At 37.6% G+C, this 22,229-nt stretch overlaps 1 non-coding gene across 1 annotated transcript; it reads left to right on the forward strand.

The window, feature by feature from the left end:
- The first annotated feature begins 21,315 nt into the window (after positions 1 to 21,315).
- Positions 21,316 to 21,422, forward strand: LOC120262555. Its single transcript, XR_005536824.1, has one exon. It is a non-coding gene; the product is annotated as a small nucleolar RNA R71 (small nucleolar RNA).
- The last annotated feature ends 807 nt before the right edge of the window (positions 21,423 to 22,229 follow it).

Consider the following 22,229-nt stretch of genomic DNA (forward strand, 5'->3'; position numbering starts at 1 on the left):
CTAATCACTATTCCCAATGGATTCAACTACCCACTCACCGAGGTATTATCACTTCGACAAACCCGTGCACTTGCGGTACACACGCAAAAGGCGTTGTCAATAAGAAACCTGCATTGGAGGAAGTACCTACTCAGTTCATTCAGATCACTAATATTAAGTTTTAGCAGGCCAAAAACCGATTCCAAAGCATAGAGGCATCAATGAGAAACCAGCAGGCTTCTCTTCAAAATCTAAAAAATCAGGTGGAGCAAATTGCTAAACTATTGTCTGAACATCCTTAAGGGAGTTTGCAGAGTAATGCTGAAGCTAATTTCCATGAGTATCTTAAGGCTATCACTCTTTAGAGTAGTAAAGAAGTAGGAATGTATAATGAAAGGGTAATGGAAAAAGAAAAGGGACCGGAAATTGAGAATATAGAGAGTCTGGCAAAGGAGGGAGAGACTACTCCAATCGTTGAGAATAGAATACCATTACTGGTAAAGAAGTATATCCCTCATCTCCGATACCCATTAAGATTGAAGAATGATTGTACGGATGAACAATTCAAGAGATTTTTGGATCTATTGAAGCAAGTACACATTAATGTACCGTTTGTTGAAGCTCTCTCTCAAATGTCGAAGTATGCAAAGTTTCTCAAGGATATACTAACAAACAAGTGAAAATTTGAAGAGGTGTCAACGGTCACATTAAGCGAAGGGAGCTCAACGTTGGTTTAGAACCGACTACCAAGGAAGAAGAAAGATCCAGGGAGTTTTACTATTCCTTGTAACATTGGTGATTTGGTTAATGAAAAAGCTCTAGTGGATCTAGGTTTTAGTATAAATGTAATGTCTTACCTATGTTTTGGAAACTTGGACTTAGTAACCTTAAGCTAACTACTATGACCTTGCAACTAGGGGATTATTCCATTAGGCATCCTAGGAGAATCATAGAAGATGTGTTGGTTAAGGTTGAAAAATTTATTTCCTAGTAGACTTTGTGAGTTTAGACGTAGATGAAGATGTTGAGGTACCCCTCATTCTTGGTAGGTCATTCCTTTCCACTTCCCAACCCCTAATTGATGTTAGCAATGGTCAAATGACACTCAGGGTTGGGGATGAGAAAGTCATGTTTGCTCTATCTGATGCCATGAAACATCCTTCTACTTTTGATGATACTTGTTATTTTATTTATAAGATTGATTCAGTTATTGATGAATGCACAGTGGAAATTTTGCACAAGGAGCCTTTTGAGGAGTCATTGAATGATCCTCATGCTAAACAGACAACCCTTTTGCTTAAAACAACTTTGGTTAAGGAAAACATGAGCAAGAAACATTGGCCAAAGGTCACTTCCTCCAAGAAAGGTAAGAGAATACCTTCGCCCAAGGAGTTAACCCCCCGAGTCAGTCAACTTCATCAGTAAGTTCCCTATTTTTTCCTATCTCACACTCAATTTAGGTCATAACTTTCTAATTTATTATCTAATTGGGTTGAGTTTTATTTTTTTATTTTTTTGAAAGCTAAGTTTAATATATAACTTTTCTATACAAGACAAACGTTGAAATTCAAAATGAATAACACATAGCAATTTGATTTTTGTCTCGGTCTAATTATTGTAGCTAGGCATGAGTTTATATATGTGGCTACGCTGAATCAGTCATAACTTTCAAATTTATTATCCAATTGACTTGATTTTTTTTATTTGAAAGCTAAGTTTAACATCTATCTCTTTAATGATTGACAAGTTTTGAAATTCGAAATTAATGACATTTTGATAACCTGATTTTTGTCACAAGTCTCATTGTTGTAGATACACATAAATTTATAGATTTCATCTATGTTGAATCAATCATAACTTTCTAATTTATTGCAAAATTGACTTGATTTTAATTTTTTTAGGAAGCTAAGTCAACATCTATTTTTTTCATGGAGGACAAATTTTAAAATTCAAAATGAATGACAAGTTAGCAATCTAATTTGTGTCACTTGTCTTATTGTTGTAGCTACGTATGAGTTTATAGATGCAGCTACGCTGATTCAGTCATAGCTTTCTACTTTATTATCTAATTGAGTTAATTTTTATTTTATTTGAAATCTATGTCTAATAGCTATCCTTCCCATTGACGATAAATTTAAAATTTAAAATGAATGATATGTTAGTAATCTGATTTGTGTCACAAGTCTGGTTGTTCAAGCTATATAGCAGTTTATTGATTCAGCTATGATGAATCAGTCATAACCAATTGAGTTGATTTTTCTTTTATTTGAAGGCTAAGTTCAACATCTATCTTTTTAATGCTAGAAAAATTTTGAAATTTAAAATGAATAACATATTACAAATCTGAAATTTGTCACCGGTTAGATTGTTTTAGCTACGAATGAGTTTATAGATGTAGCCACACTAAATCAGTCATAACTTTCTAATTTATATTCCAATTTATTTAATTTTTTGTGTTATTTTAAATATAAGTTCAACATCTATCTTTTTTGTGTAGGATAAATTTTAAAATTCAAAATGAATGATAGGTTAGCATTCTGATTTGTGTCACAGGTCTTATTGTTGTAGCTATACATGTGTTTATAGATGAAAATATGCTAAATCAGTCATAACTTTCTAATTTATTATACAATTGAGATGATTTTTATTTTATTTAAAAGCTAATTTAACCCTGAATCTTTTTCATTGAGGATAAATTTTTAAGCTCAAAATGGATGATAGGTTAGCAATATAATTTCTGTCACATTTCTGATTATTGTAGCTAAACATGAGTTTATAGATGCAGCTACTCTAAATCAGTCATAGAATTCTAGTTTATTATGTAATTCAGTTGAGTTTTATTTTATTTGAAAGCTAAGTTAACCGTATATCTTTTAAATGGAGGATAAATTTACAAATTCAAATGGATGACAGGTTAGCAATATGATTTTTGTCATATTTTTTTTATTGTTGTAGCTCAACAAGAGTTTATAGATGCAGCTAAACAAAATCAGTTATAACTTTCTAATTTATTGTCCAATTTAGTTAATTTTATTTTTTTTTGAAAGATAAGTTCATCTTCTATATTTTGGATGGGGGAAAGATTTATGAATTCATAATGGATGATAGGTTAGTAATCCGATTTCTGTCATGGATCTAATTGTTATTGCTATACATGAGTTTTTAGATCCATCTGCGCTAAATCATTCATAACTTTGTAATTTTATTGTTCAATTGAGTTGATTTGTATTTTATTTCCAAACTAAGTTCAACATCTACCTTTTCAATTCAAGAAAAAATTTGAAATTCCAAATGGATGACAAGTTAGAATCTGATTATTCTTGTAGGGTCTAATTGTTCTACCTACACATGAGTTTATAGATCAACTACGCTAAACCAATCATAACTTTCTAAATTTATTGTCCACTTGAGTTGATTTTTATTTTATTTCAAAGCTAAGGTAAGCATCTATCTTTTAAATGGAGAACAAATTTTTAAATTCAGAACGTATGAGAAGTTATTAATGTAGTTTTTGTCACATTTCGGATTGTTGTAGCTATGCATGAGTTTATGGATGCATCTACGCTTAATCAGTCATAATTTTCTAATTTAATGTCCACTTAAGTTAATATTTATCTTATCTTAAAAGCTATGTTCAACATATATATTTATGATGGCTGACAAGTTAGCAATCTTATTTTTGTCACATGTATTATTGTTGTAGATACACATGAGTTTATAGATGTAGATAAGCTAAATCAATCATAACTTTCTAATTTATTCCCTACTTAAGTTGATTTTTATTTTATTTGAAACGTATCTTAACCATCTATCTTTTCTATGGACAACAAATTTTGAAATTCAAAATAGATAATAGGTTAGTTATCTGATTTCTGTGACATGATTGATTGTTGTACCTAAACAAGAGTTTTTAGATCTATTTAAGCTCAATCAGTCATAACTTTTAAATATATAATCCAATTGAGTTTGATTTTTATTTTATTTGATAGCTAAGTTCAACATCTATCTTTTGATGAAGGACAAATTTTTCAATTCAAAATGGATGAAAGGTTAACAATCTGATTTCTGTCATAGGTCTTATTTATGCAACTGGACATAAGCTTAAAGATGTAGATATGCTAAATTAGTAATAACTTGGTAATTTATTGTCCAATTGAGTTGAGTTTCTACTTTAATACGAAACTAAGCTCAAAATCAATCATTTTGATTGAAGGATAAATTTTAAAATTCAAAATGTATGATAAGTTAGCAACATGATTTCTGTCACAGGTCTTATTGTTGTAGCTACTCATGAGTTTTTAGTTGCAAATATGCTGAATTAGTCACAACTCTCTACTTTATTGTCCTCTTGAGTTAATACTTGGTTTTATGTAAAAGCTAATTTTAGCATTTATCATTTTTGATGCAGGATTAATTTTGAAATTCTAAATTGATGGAAATATTAGATTCTGATTATTGTCACAGGTCTGATTGTTGTACCTACACATGAGTTTATAGATGCAAAAATGCTAAATTAGTCATAACTTTCTAATTTATTGTAAAATTGAGTTAGTTTTTATTTTATTTAATAGATAAGTTCAACATCTATCTTTTTGATGGAGGCCAAATTTTTAAATTCAAAATGAATGACAGTTTAGCAATTTGATTTCTAACCCATTTCTTATTGTTGTAGCTAAACATGAGTTTATAGATACAGCTACGCTAAATTAGTCATAACATTCTAATTTATTCTCCAATTAAATTAATCTTTGTTTTATTTGAAAACTAAGTTCAATATCTATCTTTTTTGTATTGAAAAAAATTTAAAATTCAAAATAGATGATAAGTTAGCAATTTAATTTTTGTCAGATTTCTGATTGTTGTAGCTAAACATGAGTTTTTAGATGCATCTATGGCAACTCAGTCATAACTTTCTGACTTAATGTTCATTTGAGTTACTTTTTATTTTAATTGAAAGCTAAGTAAAAAATTTATCTTTTTGTTGCGGGATAAATTTTAAAAATTTGTGGTAAGGGGGTGAAGCCCAACTATCGCTCTTAGAAAGATAGTCTCCCACATATTGGATTTGGCACTAGTATTGTGTTTATTTATTTTGAAACTTATTTTATTTAGTTTGTTATACTTATATTTGGAACTATTTTGATTTATATATTTTATGGTGAAAGATTTGTTTAATGTTCGGTATTTTAGTGGCTTTGATGTTGCAAAACCCTAGTTTAGGTAAAAAGCCTTCTCAACTCTATCATTTTGTTTTATTGTGTTAAAGATTATTATTATATGCAATTATATTCCAAACTAGTTATGTTATTAGTAAAGTATTATTTTGGCGATCTATGTTTATTATTTTGGTATATTCTGGTAGAGTTGTGCTAACCTCCTCTCACTATGTAACTATGGTTGCTCACCCCTCCTTCTTCTTCCTAGCCTATTGCGAATAGCAGGTGTGGTTGTGTAGCAACATGTTGAGCATTTGTTACCTTCCTACCTTCTATGTTTCTCTTTATTTTCATGTATGTTATCTTGGTCATGAACATATTATTAAGTCTTGGATCCACTAGTTTGTTGAAGAACCTATTGCATGGTTTTGTATTTAAACAACTCTTAAACTATTTGAGTATGCGCATTTACTGCTATCATTGTTGCTTCCTAGCGTGTTTGTGCATCTCTCTATTTTTAATACTGATGAGTGCATTTTTTATAAATATTTTAGATACCCCATCGTGTGTTTTACTTGTTCTTTTAGCATGTTTTTGTTATAAACCAATGCTATTTAAGGTATGTTTGCTAATTGTTGCAGATAATTGGGTTTTGGACCAAAAAGAACAAATAGAGATGAGTTTTGATGTAAAACAGTGTTGGAATGCAATTTTCAGGATAAGCAAGGTCCAAAGCACACCCGTGCATGGAAGCATGGTCATAAGCACGGACGTGCTGAGCCCCGTGCATTTTACTAGAGTCTGTACAAGACTTGGAAACACAATTGTACCTCTCTTAGCACCAGCATGCTGAAGGAACATGATCGGTAAGCATGGGCATTTTACTGGAAATCTCTTAGAAATATAAGCATGATCACAGTGCTCCTTGCACCATCTATCCCAGCAAGAATGGGCAGCAAGCATGGGCATGCTTACACCTGTGCTTTTACTAGTATCGTACCAGAAATCACTTCCCAACATCTAAAGCCAAGCACAGTCATCAGTATGGCCATTAGCATGGCCATGCTTGCATCAGGTGACATGACCGAATTACATGTATGTATTGCAAGTGCACAGGTGTTGAAGTAATAAAATACCCGGTGAGATCTGTAGTTGAATTCACAGGGAACAAAAGTATTAGTATTAACCACTTCTAAGTTATTTAGTCGGTATCAAGATTGTCATGAAATGAACTTAAATGTAAGAATAAGAAAATCGCAAGCAAGTAAAGAGAAATTAGAAAACAAGGGAGATCTCAATCAATAAAGGTGAGGTACCTTAGCAATGCTCCCCCTAGGATCTAAACATGAAGTGCAAGACTTACTAAATGCTCCTAAACTAAGTTAGATGAGTGAAGGTAATCCAAGAACAATCGATCCCTACTTCCAGGCCACCGATACTAGTCCCCTACGATGTCTCGGTGGAGAAATTGCTCAATCTCAACACCTCACACCACATATGGCCGCAATTAGCTCTAGGGATACCTAGGAGTGCAACCAATTCCTAAAGAAAGACCTAACCCTACTTCTAGGAGAAAAATTCTCTAACCCCCTACAAGGTCCCGGCGGAGAAATCTCTCAATCTCATGCCTCACACCAAATACGGTTGCATAAAGTCTAGAGAATACGGAGATAGGAAGCACTCATCGGAAGGGAAAGGGGGCACTCTACTATCTCATGACTCATCTTCTCAACCCTCTTTAATGTTGGAGTTTCTAACCCTAATGGAGACCTCTCTCTCACCAAGGCAACAAATCATGCATAACAATCAACTACAAAGATCAATATGACATGCAAGTAATGATAAAACAAGATTAAAACTCAAATAAACCTCAGAATTAATGGAAAACATAAAGTAAGTCAATACTAAAAGATAAGATCCTAGGGTTGACATGCCCAATACCTACTAGGGTTTAGCCCTCCATGGGGTAAGTTACAAAGCAAAGTATAATGCAATAAAAAATAATGTAAACGATAGAGAAAAATCCTCTCGAATTTGTGATGATGGCCTTGATGGGCCACTCATCATCTTGAAGGATCTTTCTCTGAAGCTAAGTTGCCGAAAGCCCCCTCGATGCTATGATGGAGGAAAGATCTATCAAAGTTTGGTGAAGAAGGCCCCTTAAATTTGTCAAAGACCACCTCTTGAAACTCTAGCCGCTTTGCCCTTCGAATGCTAGCAAAAAGAGCCCAAAGAATAGGGCAAAAGGGCTACTTTATAGGCCTAAACTGCGTCTGTCATGTGCCTCCACGCGACCTCATGAGATTTCACGTGCCCAATTGAGCTGCAAAAATTCCCATGAGACCATGTGGAATTTTCATGAGGTCTCATGAACAGGGTTTTTGCTACAACATTGCTACAGTAAAATACTCCGGTGTTTGTTACAGTATTCTTCATAAACACAGCTTACATATTCTTCTTTTGAGGCCACATGGTCGGGCGTACATCCACATGGTAGGTTATAAGACTTTTCTTCATCGAATCATCATTTCGAAGGTCTTGCATTCTTCACATAGAGTTGGAACATGGAGATGTGACTGCCTTTGTGCCCTTCCAACTAGTAAATTGGATTGAATCCTCTTGGAAGTTGGCACACACCTCCATGTACATGAGCTTCTCTTGTGTCTTGATCGTTGGAATGCACAAGAATTCCCAAAATCTGTCTTGATAACCTATCTTTGCTTCTTTTTCTTCCCTTCAAGGCATTCACAACCTAATTTCACAAAAAAACACCATATATACTATATGAGACACAAACCATGGTAAAAATGAGGTATAAACCTCCGTACAGTCTTTGTACTTTTTGAAACAAGCCCTTATATTCCCTATACTATATTCTGTGTCTTTGAAAACCCTTTACTTTTCAAAATGTGCCTCATTGGTCCAACAAAAAATGGCCATCTCTTTAGCCGTTTAAATCTACTAACGTGGCTACCATGTCGTTTAAGTTTATAATATCTTAAACATAATAGATGATGTGGCTTTTTATAATAGGGAAAACCATTAAAAAGTAAAAAAAAAAATAAACAAATCAAACTTCAGATCCTAACCACTTTGGATCCAAAACCTAATCCAACTTTCCTAATCACATCCCGATTACCTCCATCTTCGACAGCCAGCCATCTCATATCTCCTCTCCTCTCATCTACTCTCTTCTTCCTCCCATCGACGGAGCGACCTCATCACCAAAATCCAGTTAATCCCCAGCAGGAATCCTGTATATCCTCTTCAGAATTCGGTCAAGAACATCATCTCCCAACAAAGCAACAACCTGAAACCATTGACAGAATCATCGGCTTGAAGTGCAACATTTGTATTTTGTTTTGTTCTCATAATCACAACTATTTATTGTACTCATTGTTTTCAAATTAATAAAAAACCAAAACATTTTACCAAAAATATCCATCAATTCATTGATGCTCCATATTTTTCCGGTCAGTGTACATACATACTAAAGAAAATGAGTGATTAGCTGTGTTGAATAATTTCAGAATTACACAGCACACAAGGTCAATGTTGAATGGCACTCACTCATTCAAGAAAAAAAACAAAATCAACACACAAGAAGCAAACACACAAAAGAGAGCGCTCTAGGAACTAGCAAGAACATCAATGTTGATGATCATGTCCTGTGCCTGTTTCTTCTACACAACTGTCTTATGTTGACAATTCTGGCACTTGAAGTGCTATAGAGCTTTGTTGGCTTGCTTGTTCCTTAATATGTGCACTTTGTCTAGCTGATTTCTCATCTCTTGTTGCCTGCAAATTACAAACCAAAGAACACACTTTACTAATGTAAAGGTTGCAATAGTTCATAACTATGCAGAAACCAAATAGAAGTCATTACCATTAGTTGGTTAGCAGTAATGAATGAGCTACGATATGGTGATTCCCTTCCAACTATACCTCCACCACTATTGGAACCCTTAAAACACACAAGAAGGACAAAACAGGGAATATGATTAGCAGTTGTATTTATTTTAACACAAAATTATGAAAGTGAGAAATACTTACTCTAAAAATGGTTATTTTGGCTTGAGAATCAATGAATTTTCCTTTTTTTTTCCTAGTTGGCATAGCATCTGTCTTCTATTCTCCTTTTTCCTCTAATTATTCTATTTTGTCCCTCTGATGGCTCTGCATCACCTGTTTCAACTATTGGTGTTGACTCATGTTGTGTGCCATCAGATACCATCTACATGAGCAGAAAAAATTAAAAAAACAAAAACAGAAAACAAAAACAGAAATCAAAATTTGATGATAAAGATTTTAGCAACATAGCAATCAAATAAAGACAACAAAAACTTACAGTTCTGGGGTTTTTTGGGAAGCAACCCTTGTTGTGGCCTTTACCTTGGCATAGAGTGCACTTCATGGTCCTGCTTGCCCTAGATAGTTTTGTAATGCTTTTTTTCTTCCCCTCTAGTGTTTCTCTTCTTATTTTTTTGGTAGATGCTGGCATGGTATGCCACACTCATCCCATTTTCCACAGTTGCAAGAATGGTTTGCAAGCTTCACAACATACCCCTATCTTACATGCTGCACAAGATCATCACAAAACACCTCATGACATGCTCCCCATTCTAGTCCACTTGCCATCTTCCACTTTGCCTCTTTTCCTTTTCAAGTTTTCAAACAATGTTAGGTCCACACTCAAATTTCTACTTCGCAGCATATGATCTCTTTGTGACTATTCTATTCATGGTGTATTGTCTGATTTCTTCTAGTGAAGAAATTATTGGCTTGCTTGTAGCTTCAAGAATAACCCCATTGAAAGTCTCACAGATATTATTGTCCACAGTTTCATATTTTACCATATCATTGAAATAAGCCTAGCACCATCCTTTAATTGGACATTTATCAAATAATTTAGTTACAGCTGCCTCTCCTCCATTCACACTTCTCATAGTTTGAAGTTGTCTGTCCACTTCAGGCTGATTGGTTGCCCTTAGTAGTAATCCAAAAGTGCATAGATGTTCTTTGTTCTGGAACTTCTTTGCCCACCTAGCATAGATGTGCCTAGCATACATCCTATGCTCAATAAATGGTAAAAGATCATTTACAGCATGAATGAGACCCTAAAAGGAAGACAAGAAAGAAAATTAAAATTAGATTATGATAATGATGAAATAAAAATAATGAAGTGAATTTACAGCAAACCTTCTGCATGTCACTAACCAAAGACCATCCAAGGCCTTTTCCCCTACAAAGATCACTCTTCAATTGCTCAATAAACCATGTCCAACTCTCTGTTGTCTCTTTCTCCACTATTGCCCATGCTATAGGGAACATTTGGTTATTCCCATCCCTACTAATTGCAGCAAACAGCTGGCCTTTCATTAGTCCCTTCAAAAAATATCTATCAAGTCCTATCAACCTCCTATAACCAGCCAAAAAACCATCTTTAACATCAGCAATACAGATGTATATCTTCTGAAATATGGGACACTCATTTTTCTTCTTTCTTTCAGAAACAATACTAACAGTGCTGCCAGGATTTGTATTCTTCAACTCCAATGCATAACTGTTTAGTATTTTAAAGTCCTCCTTGAATTGCTTTTAAATTTTTTTAAGTACCAACCCTCTAGCATTTCTACAAACTTTACAAGTTACAAAAACCCCAAGCTCTCTTCTAACCATTGTCTTTAATTAGTTGGTCTTGATGAATGGACACTCACTTATTATGTCACCAAATCTTTTAGCAATAACATGTCTTGTGACCCTCCTATTTTGAGTGGTCTTTAGGATACATGTGTGTTCTGCAACATAGTGCTTTACAACAAACTCTTTCTTCCCACTGCACCAAGAACAGAAAATTAACCATTTACATCATGTTGCACTGCATATTGCCCTAACCATAACTGCATCATTCTTTAGATATTTAAATTCAAACCCTTTTCTTGTGGAAAAGTTAACAAGCTCACTCTTAAATTATTTTAGGTCTGCAAAACTAAGGTTTAAGAAGAAATCATCTAACTGACCATTTGGATCATATAGTTCTCTTCTTGACTTGTGTCTTTTTGCATCGTCTGCATCAGATCCTACACTTTCATCTTCATAGCTCCCAGGGTCATGTGATTCAAAATACTCACTGTCATACCTATAAACTTTTCCATTAGGATCACATTTTTTTGCAGTACTTGCATCATTTATCTTAGTTGCATGCCTTTCAGCATCTTCATATCTACTACCATTAACTTTCTCTTGTACTTTTCTCCTCATCAGGACATATCTCGTGACATTTTTCTCTACCTTGATCCCTTTCCTCATCTACATCTGATTTATCAATGTCCAGTTGGGCATCCACTAATCTTTCCTCCTCATCACCACATGAGTCATTGCCACTTTCACTACTAGTATCATCATCCTCATTCTCCTACATTGCATCTACTCCCACAGCATCTTCAACATTGTTCTGCATAGCATCTACCTCTACATCAACATTTATATTGTTCCTCTCTGCTTTTGATTTCACATCACCCTCATTTGATATATCTGCATCTAATTCCACATTATTTCTTTCTGCATCTAATTCCACATTACCCTCATTAGCTAGATCTGCATCTAATTTCACAACATCAGCCAACTCCACATTACCAACTGTAGTAGGCATTAACATATTTGGCAGTCTTATGTCAAGCATAATGTTAGATGTCTCCACATATACATCTACAATGTGTTGTCTCCTTAACTTTTCAGCTAAAGCAATAGTGTTGTCATCATCAGAAATATTCCTCAAACTTCCCTCATTATCCATAAAAAACAAGCTCAATAATTTCTCCTAACCATATCCTATCTCTTTTAAGTCCTCTAATAGATCCCAATAGCATAATTTGTCAGGATCTACAGTGACTTCCACCTAAGACCCATTTGATGTAGGAAATCTCCTCTTCTCTCAACAATGTACCTCCATGATGGTACCTAATAATGTATTGCTCCATGACGCTATGTAGTTGAAGGAAAAAATAATTAATCTCCAGCTAGCTTCTAGCTTGTAATATATCTATCTCTATAATTTAATCACAGGCATGCGCACGTACATTTTGGTAACAGGAGCAAGAAAATTGCATTAAATAGTTATTTCAACAGATCATTATATAACATCATAAACATGGAATCCTGCCAAAACTGAATTAAAATACAACAAATTTATATATTAATGCCAATGTCTTAATGGCCATGTCCCAATAATAAAAAAAGGCCCAACACATTTAATCCAATGCCAAGCACAATTATCGAACATCATTTATAGGGACCATTGTAGAACATCACAGATCTTCCAAGATCTATACTTTGTTAGAGATTCATAGAACATCATTAATCCAATAACAAGTAAAATGATTGAAAGGGTAGTAAGCATGTCATAATTTAAATTACTGATTAAAGTAAAGCAATAGATAAGCATTAAATTGAAATTTCCTAATACAAATAAAAAAACATGAATTCATATACAGATCTTCCAGGATCTTACCCAAACAAGGCACTCCAGTAAATCCAAAAGAGAATTGACCAACCTATAAACATGGACCACTAATGAGCATAAATGGCTTTTTAGGAAATAAAAAGTCATGCTTTGTTGGGAAATGATGGTTTTGACCGAATTCGAAGAGGATACACAGGATTCCCACGAGGGATCGATTGGATTCCAGTGATGAGGTTGCCCCATCGATGGGAGGGAGAAGATTGTAGATGAGAGGAGAGGGGAGATGAGAGATGGCTGGCTGTCAAAGATGGAGGTGGATTAGGTTTTGGATCCAAAGTGGTTAGGATCCGAAGTTTGATTTGTTTATTTTTTTTTAACTTTTTAATGGCTTTCCCAATTATAAAAAGCCACATCATCTGTTATGTTTAAGATATTATAAACTTAAACCACTTTGGTAACCACGTTAGTAGATTTAAACAACAAAAGAGACATCCATTTTTCGTTGGACTAATGAGGCATATTTTGAAAAGTAAAGGGATTTCAAAGACACGGAATATAGTGTAGGGACTATAAGGGCTTGTTTTGAAAAGTACAGGGACTATACGGAGGTTTATTCCTAAAAATGATGCCCAATGCATGTAAAACATATAGTAAAATATGTCTACTCAAGCACTTATGAAACTCTCCCACACTTAAGCCTTTGCTTGTCGTTAAGCAAAACTAAACATTAAACTCATGGAAAGAAAAGGAGAAGTGTTTGGCCTTTAGATTCACCAAGAGAGTACAAGACTAAAATTCTAAAATCATGGAGAGAGTCAAACATTAGATAAAACAATCATTACTCTAGCAAACAATCCAATCAACAATGAAAGTGATGAAGTCTGAATGCATGTGTGTGTGAAAAACTCAGCTCATGTCAACACTAGGTCCACTACAAAGTTCATATTTAACACGGGACTTATTTATATACAAAAAGAATAGGTAGTATCTTCACACAACCTTTAAGGTAGCCCTTTCCCGAGTGGCCTCCCTAGTGGCTTTCTGACACGACCGAATATGCATGTAAACCGCAAGTGCAAGGGTTTGTCAAAGTAATAAAATCCCTAGGTGAGTGGGTATCGTATCCACGAGTAGTAGGGGAGTAAAAACACTTAAATTGTTTCTTAAGTAAGTGAAATATGAATAGTGATTTGTGTGACCAGATGTAATGCAAACAAAAGTAAAAGAGACAGTAGAGAGAGAGCACAAGTAAAGCAGAGATAAGGCAATCGATATAGATGGGGTACTTGGATATTGATCCACCTACGACAATCGTTTCAAGTGTAAAAACCCTCTATTATGCTTCCTAACTAATGCATTAATGAGTCATGGAGATCCATTAATACATGGTCCCAAATCTAAAGTCAACCATGCCTAACCCTATATATGTCCCGGAGGAGAAATTGAACAATCTCTCAACCTCGCACTCGTATAGAATTGCAATGAGTTCTAGGGATTCCAAGTGATAAATCCTATTCCTATATGTAGACCTAACCCTTTGGTCCAGGCGAAAGGTCCGTAGCCACAATTAAACCGTAGATGCTAAAATCACTTCAACGCTTCACTCCATTGCACTCGCAACTAAGCCCCAGCGGAAGGTCATCCCTTAGCCCATTCACTCTACTATGACCATAAAGAACTTAAGGAATTGGAGGTAGAATAAGTCACATCGAAGGAAAAAGGGGACGCTCCGCTACCTCTCGACTCACCCTCTCAACCCTCTCCAATCTAGATTTGTCTAACTCTCGTGGTGTGTCACTCACTCACAAGGGTTACCAACATGAACTCTCAACCCTAGTGTCACTCTAAGGAAGTATTCATACAATCACAGCATTCAAGATTGGAACTCAATAAAAACATCAATTAATGAAAGCATAATAACAAGGTTCAATAAAACGAATACATCCTAGGGTTCACAATCCAAGTACCCACTAGGGGGTTTAGCTCTCCATGGGGCTAATTACAATCAATGAAATCCAAATGTAAAAACGCAATAAATCCATGGAAAACCCCCTCGATAGTCGTGACGATGGTCTTGTGGAGAGTTATCTACTCGTCCAAAGGTCCCTTTGTCCAGCCTAGGATACACCTCGCCGAATTGGTGCCGACGAAAGCTCTCCCCCTAACCTTCTTCCAAACGGAGCACGATGTCAGAGCCATAGAAACTCTCAAAATCCTTAGCCAATACCTCTCAAAACCCTAGCCGCAACCCTCTCTCAAGTTAGGGAAAAGATGGGAAAAAGAATGCTAAAATCGGGGTGAAATTGGCTTTTAAAGGATTAGAATCGGGAATCTACACACCCCTGTGAATATTTCACACGGCTCATGTGGAATTAACGCACAGGCGTGTGGAATTTCCACATGCCGTGTGGCTTCTTTGGAAAACTCCTTTGACCGGCTGTGAACAATGCCTGTTACAGTATTTTGCCACAGTGTTGCTACAGTACTCTGCTATAGTACCGGTCCGAAACACTCCCAAAACCATGCTTTCCATTGAGGTAACGTAAACGGGCACACATTTACATCATAGATCGCTTTGCTTCTTCAATGAATGGCCGTGTTGGTAGAGATCTCGTTACACATGCACAAGCCGGAATACTTAGAATGTGACTTCCTTTGTGCCTCTCCAAATCATTGTGCTAGCTTGAATACAAGGAGGTTGGCACACATTCTAGCATCTTGAACCCGACTTATGTCTTCGCGTTTGAACCTTCTCAAGATTTCTTCGAAATGGTGCACTCACAGTCTACATTGGCTTCTTTCTCTAAGAATCAGCTTCACAACCCTATATGCATGAAACTAACATAAATGCACATATATTAGTGTTAAAATCTGATAAAAGTAATGCTCATCATAAGGAAAGAATACTTCGCATTCTTATCACACAAGCACTTATCAAACTCCCTTACACTTAAGCTTTTGCTTGTCCTCAAGCAAAAATTAAAACACTGTATGCATAGATGAAGGAAATATTGAAAGTGCTTGGACTTAGGTTCACCAAAGCATGCAAAGAGAGCATTCTACAAGTTAGGGAAATTTCAACACTAAATACGAAAAATCAATGCTTTAGCTAAAAACTTGAATAAAAAAGGACAACAAACCCGAAATCATGTAAGTGTGTGAACTCACTCAAGTCAACCCAAATTATACTCCTTAAAGTTCTACATAAAAGGGACTTATTTATCTACAAGAGGTAACAAAAATTAAAAAAAAAAGGGTAGTAGCTTCACACATCCTCTAAGGTAGCCCTTTCCAAAGCGGCCGCTAAGGTGGCTTTCACACTTTCGAGGTGGTAGCTCTTTCTACCGGGGTGATAGCTTTCACACATCCCATGAGATAGCTCTTTCTCTCATTAGGGCATAACTAATATCCGACTTATGAGAGTAGCTTCATACATCATAGGAGGTAGCTCTTTCCACCCAACAAGCACAACTACACAACAAAACTATTTTATTCTTTCTTTTCATTTTCCCATTTTTTTTCCAGCAAAATAACATAAGAAACAAAAATAAAACTAGTCCCTTTAACATCAAACTTGAGTTTCCAAAATAGTTTAAAGAGTGAGTAGTGCACAAATATCAATCGGGCAAAAATTCCTAAACATTCAAGCAAGAACTAGAGCATGAGAACATTCAATGTTAAAAATTCTCCTGTACTCAAGAATACAATCATTGCAACTAAGGTGAACCGCCATTAGCTATGTGAGCATATATAACAATCAAGACTAATATAAGAGGTATGTGCACTATGAAACTCCCCCCCACACTTATGTTGTACATTGTCCCCAATGTACACATGCAAGCTCACTCAAAATGTAAATCAATCAAGAATAAATGTGGGAGAAGCAATCAAAACAATACTCCCCTAACTCCTAGTGTTGCATTTGATGGAGCTTATTCATTGGGAGTGGTGTTCCAACGGGTTGTGAAGCATACACGACCAAATGCCGAAGCATCTTGGCCATGTCTATGACAAGTTCTCAATTCCCATGATGACAAGACCATCTGCACACATACACGAGGGGGTTCAGTAAAGCTCAATAAAACAAAAACAACTCAAGTAAATAAAAGATAGAGAAATGAATACAACTTGAGATAACAAAACAAAAAATAAACTCAGAAGGAAAGTCCTTTATGAGTATACAAGTCCAAAATGAAATGTAAAAAGTAAAGAAATGAAAAACGAAATCAAGTGTCGGTGTTATCAAGTCTCTGCTCCATTGCTGATGCTGGTGCTAGATCAAAGGGTGCCGGTGGAGGTGGTGATAGTGATGCTGGAGGGGCAAGAGGTCTGCCAATCGATAACTGATGTAAGACGTCGAAACGGGCCACCATCTCGGTATACTGTGCTGATTGTATCGCCCGAATCTCGATAATCTCATACCACAATACATTCACAGTGCTCTCTAGCCTCTCAATACAAGCACAGGCTCCTGAAAAGGGTACTCGGGTGCCTTGAGGTCTCGGTCACCATCGGTGTAGAATCTCTCGCTGCATCCCCTCTGCCTACAGCGCTCTCAGTGGTGGATGTGGCCAAAATAAAAATTTCAGGTCCATGTTTGTGCACTAATCCCATCATCCTAAATGTCTTATCAGTATCCTGAATGGCATCCGCAAGACCCATCCCCCGAATAAGTCTAGTGATGTAGGGACCAACAAATAATGCTCCCACTTTACCCATGTTGGCCCTGGTGGTACGCAAAAAGCCAGCCACAATGTGCCCCAAGTGAATCGGCATGGTCCCAACCATGGAATACAAATAAAATAACCCTGCCGACTCAAAACTCATTTGTGGTAGCCTCGACCATCCTCAGATGTGCTAATGACGGTGAATAAATACCTGTAACTCAGCTTGGACAAACATATGGCTTTGGACATTCCCGATTCATACTGCCCCTCTTCGTAAAAAGCTTGGTAAGCTTGCTGTGGGGCCAAAGTGCCATTGTAATCTGTCTGCAAGTGTCCATACTCCCCGGTATTTGTGTATGTCTCATCATACAAGCCCATACAAACTGAAAAACTCAGTGACACTCATTGTAAAATGACGTACGAATGCTCTGAATTGTATGACATCTCTCCCATATGACTGCCCAAACTCAAAAGACGCCAGTACTTCTAGTGTCAATGTGCGAATAATTGGCTCTCGTATTGACAATAGTCTCCTCCAACTTCCCACGTCCATCAATGCGCCAATCTCCCTAGCCAACTCTTCACCTCCCTGGACCTCACTCACCACACTCAGGTCCACAAATCGGGATTGTCCAAACCCAAGTCTCGATAGTCGCTCGAATCGAGCCTGATGCTCGGGGTTCAAAAATTCAATATGTGCCAATTCAGATAAAGTCTCTTGAGAGTGCTTACCCTCTTACTTCTTCAAACATGGTGCCATACCTGTGATAAATGATGAAAAAAATGATTAGAGAAGCTAAATAAAAATCATACTGCAGAATTCCACACGGGCTTGTGGAAATTACCCACGCCCGTGTGGATTTGCGAGGTGTGAAAACCGCACGGTTGCACATCAATTCTCCAAAAATACAACTTAAAAACATGGTTAAACGCTCTCCAAACATGTATAAACCATTATAAAGTGAAAAATTGGTGTAACTCAAGACTTTTGATCTATTAAAAACAAGAATTGGCGAAGAAGAGAGGGTAAAAAAAATTACCGATGAAATAGGTATGAAAACTTCGAATTCAGCATGGAAAATTGATTGGAAAACCCTCTAATATAGTGATATGTGGGCCATGAGACTAATCAAGGTTGATCTTCGAGTGATTGGAAGTGAAGAAGAAGAGAAGTCAAGAAGATTTTAAAGAAAAACTCGCTTCTCTTGGAATTCTGCGCATCCACACGGACGTGCGGAAATTACCCACGCCCGTGTGCCTCCACAAGAGACCTTCATAGGGGCAGCACGCCCCTGTCCGTTCTTGGGAAAACACTCGTTTCCTCTGAATGCATCCGCATGGGCGTGTGGAAAATACCCACGCCCATGTGCCCGACCCATAGGGGAAGCCGCACACCCCTGTGGCTTCTTTATCCAACTGAGAAGAATCGCTAAGTGTTTCGCATGCCCTGTGCGAAAATTCCGCACGGCAGTGGACATTCACAGGCCTAACTCACAGGGCAGCCACATACCCTTTTGTCTTCTCGAGATGGGGAGAGCTCGTCTGCAGAGATTCGCACGGGCGTGCGGAAAATTCCCACGCTTGTGCGTTTTTCACAAGTTCACCCACAGGGGTGAGTCCACGCTCCTATGTGCTCTCCGGATAATTTTGCCAAATCTCTAAAAGAAAGCACACGCCCGTGCGGAATTTACCCATGAGCGTGCGAGAAATCGCAAGGTCGCTTACAGGGGCGAGTCCACGCCCCTGGTCCTTCTCTGGATGAGCTCGCAATACAACTCCACCGGGCGTGCGAAAATTCCACACGCCCGTGTGTTTTATCTGGATGACTTAGAAAACTCAGCATGCTCTATAGAAAATTTCGTGAACATGTTTACACATTCAGAGCCTGCTCTTTTATGCAAAATACACCAGTAGAAAACATTAAAACAAACTCAAGCGACTTAAACTTCACCAAATCCTCATGAATACACATGATGACATCAAAATCCACAATATAATACATAGCGGAAGCATCTAAAAATCAAGACACCAACACTCAACAAGTTATTCATGTGAAAACTAAACTAACAACTAAGATCGAAATACAGTAAACACTTGGGTTGCCTCCCAAGAAGCGCTTGTTTTACGTCACTAAGTTTGACGTACCTCGTCCTTACCTAACGGGGGCTCATAGATGAATGTTTCCCTCTTACCCATGGCTTGAAAGCATGATGAGCAAAGTCTCTTGAAAGCAGAGGGAGAGTTATCGGGCTTGGGACCACCTAGCAATAGTTCATCCAACTTGTTCGGTTCATGAGCATCTCCAACAGCCTTGGAGTGTTTCCGGTGGCGTCTCCTCACCCTCTTCATCTTCCGAAGCACCTTCTTCAGGATCCTCGGAGTAGACGGTACTTCTTCATTTTCCTCCTCTTGGTCGAACAAACCGTCGTGGGGGTCCGGATTGAACATTTCCTGCATATATTCATCAACAATCTCATCAGTAGTGTCTAGAAAATACAAAGTATCATCGAAATCAAGAGAATGACGCATGGCTTCAGCAAGGCGGTATGTGAGCTTGTCATCTCCAACTCTCAAAGTTAGCTCCCCGTGATCCATGTCAATCAATGCCTTGGAAGTCCACAAGAACGGCCTCCCAAGTATCAAGGGTACATCCGCATCCTCATCGACGTCTAGCACCACAAAATCTACAGGAAATATGTATTTGTCCACCTTTGACAAGCACATCTTTGATGATACCCCTCGGATGTCTCACCGTTCGGTCCACCAATTGCAAAGTCATCCGAGTAGGCCTAGGCTCGCCCAAGCCTAGCTTCTGAAAAGAAGGTGTATGACATGACGTTAATACTTTCCCCTGAGTCCTCCAATGCCATTTCTTCACCTAAATTGCCAATGTTGCACGGAATGATGAAGCTTCCCAAGTCTTTCCTCCTGTTCGGCATGTTTTTTAACAAAACCGCCGAGCAAGAAGCATCTAAGATCACTGAAGCACTCTCCTCTAACTTCCTCTTGTTAGTCAAAAAATCTTTCAAGAATTTTGCATACTTAGGCATGTGAGCTAATGCCTCAACAAAAGAAATGTTGATGTGGAGTTGCTTGAACAAACTCAGGAACTTCTTGTATTGTTCATCCGCTTGGTCATTCTTCAACCTAGAGGGATAGAGGGATTCTTGGCTTGAAAGGTGGGGGTGTCACCCTTCTCTTTTCTTGTTCCCTCTTCAACCACTATGACCTCGGGTGTGTGTTCATTGGGCTTCTCACTCAGAAATCTACCTTCAACCTCACGACCACTTCTCAAAGTGATCGCCTTTCACATGCTCTCTAGGATTGGTCTCGGTATTGCTTGGAAAGCTTCCTTGTGGTCTCTCCGATAGAGACTTCACAATTTGCCCCACTTGATTCTCAAGGTTGTTCAAAGAAGCGGTGTGGTTGCAAAGTGTAGCCTTAACTGATTGAAACATTGTATCCAATGATTGCTCAAGTCAAGGCCTTCTCCAAATTGGTCATTCGGGTCTCCAAACCGGAAACTCGGTTCTCCATGTTTGGGGCTTGTTGTTGGACACCCAGTGGCCTCATGGCCTTTTGTGGAACTTGGTTACTCCACGAGAAATTGGGATGATTTTTCCAACCCGGATTGTAGGTGTTGCTATATGGATTACCTTAATTCCTCATCGCATTACCCACAAAATCAACATTCTCAACCGAAGATGCATCACCAATGGAGATCGGGCAATTGGAGGGAGCATGTCCTCCACCACACCCGGTGCAAGTAGTCATGGCCGCCCCTCTATTCGAATTTAGAACATCTAACTTCTTACTCAATGATTCCACTTGAGCCGCCAATGAAGTTATTGCATCTATCTCATGAAGCCTGGCAACCTTCTTTTTCTCCCTAGCATTCCATTGGTAGCTATTTAACCCCATTTCTTCAATTAGTTGGCGGGCCTCACCGGTGGTCTTGCTACCTAAGGTATTTCCTGCTATCGCATCCGAGAGTTGCCTTGTGCTCGGATTCAACCCATTAAAAAAGGTCTAAACAATCATCCACTCTGGGAATCCGTGTTGCGGGCACTTCCTTAGGAGCTCCTTAAACCTTTCCCACGTCTCAAATAGAGACTCCAATTCCGACTGTACAAAGGACGTGATCTCATTCCTAAGCTTTGCAGATTTTCCGTGAGGGAAATAACGGGCTAGAAAAGCTTCTACCATCTCCTCAAATGTGGTAATTGATGGTCTAGGTAATGAGTGTAACCACTGCTTCACTCTTCCCTTTTAAGGAAAATGGGAAGGCTCTCAACTTGATGGCATCGTCCGTCTACCTTGTTTATCTTGAGGATATCACACACCTCGAGAAAGTTCTCTATATAACTGTTTGGATCCTTATTCGCCAAGCCATTGAACTGTGCGGATTGCTGCAACATATGGATGAATGCCGGCTTCAGCTCAAAATTCTGAGCTGTAATCAAAGGACGCACAATACTCGATTGTGTCCCCAATACTGAAGGTTTGGCATAATCGGATAATGCCCTCTGTTGCTCATTTTGTTCCACCACATTATCCGATCCTTCAACTTCCAAATCAGCTAGATTATACTGTCTTGCACAGGTTCTTTCCCATTTCTTCTAAGTGTACGTTCGAGCTCGGGGTCTCCTTCAATTAAATATTGAGGGGTTCCCTTGGGTCATGAACATGGAGCTGCACAAAAAGAAAGAAAACAAATTAGAACGATGATAGAAAAGTAGATGTGAAATAGAATAAATAAATGAATAGCTAAGAAAACAAAGTGCAAAATATCTCTAAACTCCTACTCCTTGTCAACGGCGTCAAAAACTTGACACGACTGAATATGCGTGTAAACCGCAAGTGCACGGGTTTGTCGAAGTAAAAAAATCCCAGGTGAGTGGGTATCGTATCCACAGGGAGTAGGGAGTTAAAAACACTTAAATTGTTTCTTAACTAAGTGAAATA

This window comes from Dioscorea cayenensis, chromosome 5 (genome assembly GCF_009730915.1).
Source record: "Dioscorea cayenensis subsp. rotundata cultivar TDr96_F1 chromosome 5, TDr96_F1_v2_PseudoChromosome.rev07_lg8_w22 25.fasta, whole genome shotgun sequence".
NCBI classification, from domain to species: Eukaryota; Viridiplantae; Streptophyta; class Magnoliopsida; order Dioscoreales; family Dioscoreaceae; genus Dioscorea; species Dioscorea cayenensis.